This window comes from Nuphar pumila, chromosome 14 (assembly GCF_984573655.1).
Source record: "Nuphar pumila chromosome 14, dmNupPumi1.hap1.1, whole genome shotgun sequence".
NCBI lineage: Eukaryota > Viridiplantae > Streptophyta > Magnoliopsida > Nymphaeales > Nymphaeaceae > Nuphar > Nuphar pumila.
In genome coordinates this window covers 63,776,629-63,780,284 of record NC_143262.1, presented here as the reverse complement: position 1 = coordinate 63,780,284, position 3,656 = coordinate 63,776,629, and the positions used below count along the sequence as shown (strand labels likewise).

The 3,656-nt window shown below is 38.0% G+C and overlaps 1 non-coding gene across 1 annotated transcript; it reads right to left on the bottom strand.

The window, feature by feature from the left end:
• Positions 1 to 1,562: 1,562 nt before the first annotated feature.
• Positions 1,563 to 1,668, bottom strand: LOC149816885 (small nucleolar RNA R71). The gene has a single exon (XR_016427803.1). It is a non-coding gene; the product is annotated as a small nucleolar RNA R71 (small nucleolar RNA).
• Between the last annotated feature and the right edge of the window lie 1,988 nt (positions 1,669 to 3,656).

Sequence of the window (3,656 nt, the reverse complement as noted above, 5' to 3'; positions counted from 1 at the left end):
CCCTATAGTTTTTTAATTGCAGTTGGTTCTTCAAGAATTTTTGTTTGTTTTTCATTTTATTGAACCTCTTGTCTTTCATTACATGCATTGTCTGTTTTTTTTAATACATTTCAATTCATTACATTTTTCAGTGTATAGTTAAGTTTTTGTATTTTTTTATATTGCATTTTCCTGTGTTAATTAGGTGTTAGTTGTTAATTGAATTGTCTGTTTTGTTAGTTAGGTTAGTAGTTAATTGAATTCTCTGTTTTGTGAGATTTGCTTAGTTGTCTTTTATGTTACTCTTAGTTTTAGAATTACTTAGTTAATTACATTAGTTTAATATAGTTCTAATGGTCATTAGATTCTTTTGATGATATATTTCAGTGTTCCTAGCATTTAGCTAGTTTAATATTGTTTTTACTTCTATCTCTGGTACTGCTCGTGTTCATTTGATTTATGCAGAATAGCAGGGGAGTGGAGCTGAAGCGATTGCACGACACGAGAAGTTCAAGAATAGAAGATTTTTACTTTTTAGTTTAAAATTAGAAATTTAATTGGGTTTGTAAATATTGCACTTTACGCCCTCTGCGAAGGGTATTCATTTGTTGTAATAGATAGTTGTTTTTACTTTTCTTGAACATTTTACATTTTAAAAATACGACAATAAATATTAGTTTAGATTTGCGTGTTTGAATACGAAATATTCCCGTTCCCTGAGTTCGACCCGGTCTCATCCACTAGTGAAAACCGGTTTTTATTATTTGATGTCTGGCTTTCATATGTTTTACATATAAAAATCTTTTCAAAATTACAACGATTTAAAAGAAGACATTAAATTTTTGGCGCCGTTGCCGGGGAACAACGTAATATTAGTATTCACTTTATTGCCTAGTGTTTGCTTGCATTTAGGTTTAGAACCACGTATGTGCATATCTTAGAGACGAGCTTACTTTTCTGCACAACCCACCTACTAGGATCCCCTTAGAGGTGACTGTGTACGATTGGTACCATACACATAAATTTCATATTTCTTTTGCATAATCTCTGTTATGTGTAACTGCGTGGTGTTTGTTTAGTTTTTGTTGTTTTTAGTCTACTCGCTTTGTGGTTTGCGTGGTTTGGCCGCTTAGTGCGTTAGTTAGGTAGAAAACCTAAAGTTAGGACGTGTGCTACACTGGTCTACTCCAAGGTGTACGCAATGGCTGACGATCATCATTTGATCCATCATTTGAGGGAGTACTTCATGCCAAATACGTATACTCCCGCCTCCTGCATCATGAGACCTGATGTAAGAGCGAGCCATTTTGAGATTAAGGCCAGTGTGATTCAAATGCTACCTTCGTTTTATGGCCTTAGCAATGAGGACCCATATCGTCATCTCGATGAATTCCTTGAGATTTGCTCGACTGTGCGAATCACTAACTTTGGAGACGACGCTATAAGGTTGACTTTGTTTCCGTTCTCTCTCAAAGATAAAGCCAAGCACTGGCTAAAATCTCTTGAGATGGTTTGTATTACTACTTGGGAAGGAATGCAGTGCGAATTCTTCAAAAAGTACTTCCCAATTGGTAAAACGAATCAGTTTTGTAAAGCGATAACCAGTTTTTCTCAAATTGAGGGAGAACAGTTTCACGAGTCTTGGGAGAGATTGAAAGATCTTCTCCGCAAGTGTCCCCATCACCAAGTGCCTCGTTGGCAGTTGGTGCAGTATTTCTATGACGGGCTTACTGAGAAGCACTGTCAAATGGTTGATTCTTCTTGTGGGGGCACTTTTATGCTCAAGAGTGAGGACTAGGCGTGGTCTCTATTCGAGACCTTGAGTGAAAATACGATGCATCATACCTTGTCTTCACGGCTCGATAGGACTACATCTCTGTCTAGTGGTCCTAGGAAAGTTAGGATTTTCGAAGTTGGGTCCGAGTTAGAATTGCATACCAGGGTTGACTAGGAAGTTAGATCAATTCCTAGCCAATTCTTCGAGAAGTCCAGTAGAAAGAGTGTGCGAGCTATGTGCTAGCCCTGCACATTGTGTTTCAGATTGTCCGGCAGCGCCATTATGTCCTGAATTCGTTCAGGAGCAGGTGAATGCTGCCCAAGGTTTCGCTAAACCCATGCCTGATTCATTTACATTATCATATAACCCAGGTTGGCGAAACCAGTCCATTTCCCCATCCCATCAGCCCTCCCAGACACAGTATAGACACAGTAACCCTTCACAAGGTTACTCGCATCCCATTTTTTCACAGGTTCATCCCCCAGCCCAACCTGCTTATACTCAACCCTATTCTCATGAGCCTTCATCTAGTCAGTCCTTCCAAGATAAAATATTACAAGTTTTGAGCTCCCATACGCAGTCAATAGCCAAGCTAGAGACTCAAATGTGACAGTTGGTTGAGACCTTTAGTAGGCAAAGCGAGGGGAACCCATCTAGTAAGTCTGTTGTCTCAAAGGGAGAGGATTCCATGTCATTTTACTTGCATCCCAATGATTCACATCATGAGCAGGTTAAATATGTTACATCCCTTCAGTATGGGAAGGCGTGTCACACCACTCAGGAATCGACTCATGAGCCCCATATCATTTCTACTGACAAGTCGGTCTCCATGATACCTCAACAGAAGGGGCCAAACACACAACATGCATTATCATCACATATTCATAAAGCCCCATTCTCTCAGCTTTTAGGATCACCGATTGTTTTTAGTAAGCAAGATGTGCAGATGCAAAAGGTGCTTGACCAAGTCAAGCCTGATCATATTCACCACTTGTCTGAAGTTGCATTCATTGATACTCGGTCGGTCCTAGACTCTCATTTCTTGACCAGTCTCTCAGATGAGACTAATCTCTGTTCTTCATGTCGAGAGAGATTTGATACTACATTTAGAGGTAGATGGGATGGAAACACAGTGCGTAGTGTCACAGATGACACTCTTTTCGTCTTAGAGCCTCATTGAGCGATACTTCATGTCCATTGATCTCATGGACGATGAAGGTTTTTCCAGGGATCTGTCTGGCTGGGGACGTCAAACTTAGCGCTTTATGGGAGGCAACCCATATTTGTATAGTATTACATTCGTTATTAGGCTTTGTAGATTTTCGTTGGTTTTATTTTTCGTTTTCTATCTCGTTCTATGAGTTTTATTGTAGATTTTATTTGGTTTTATTTTTTGTTTTCTATCTTTTCTATGAGTTTTATGTTTTGTCATGTATACATTGCATTCATTACATTCATAGAACGTGCATTTTTAATTCATGTCAGGTTATTCTACTCTTTTCCCTCATTTATTTCCTCTCACGTGCATTCAATTAGTTTTATATAAGCATGGGGGAGTGTCACTGGGACAGTGTCATTCAAGCATGGGGGAGGGTGTAGTTTACACACCTTGATATTTCTGTTTACGTTCTTGCACATGTTTACACATCTCTCATGAAAAGTAGGTTTTTAAAGAAAGAGTTTGAACTTATATGAATGTTATTTCAAATCTGATGTTTTTAGAGGATTTTTAAGCCCCACAATTTTTTTTTCTCACATAGATCTAAAAATTATGGTTGTTTATGTGAATTTCAAAGAAATGATGATAAATACATGTTAGAATTTATTTTGAATCACAAATATGAATATGCACAGTTATATTTTTGAAAAACTAGGCAAATGAACAAAAGCGTAAAAATGA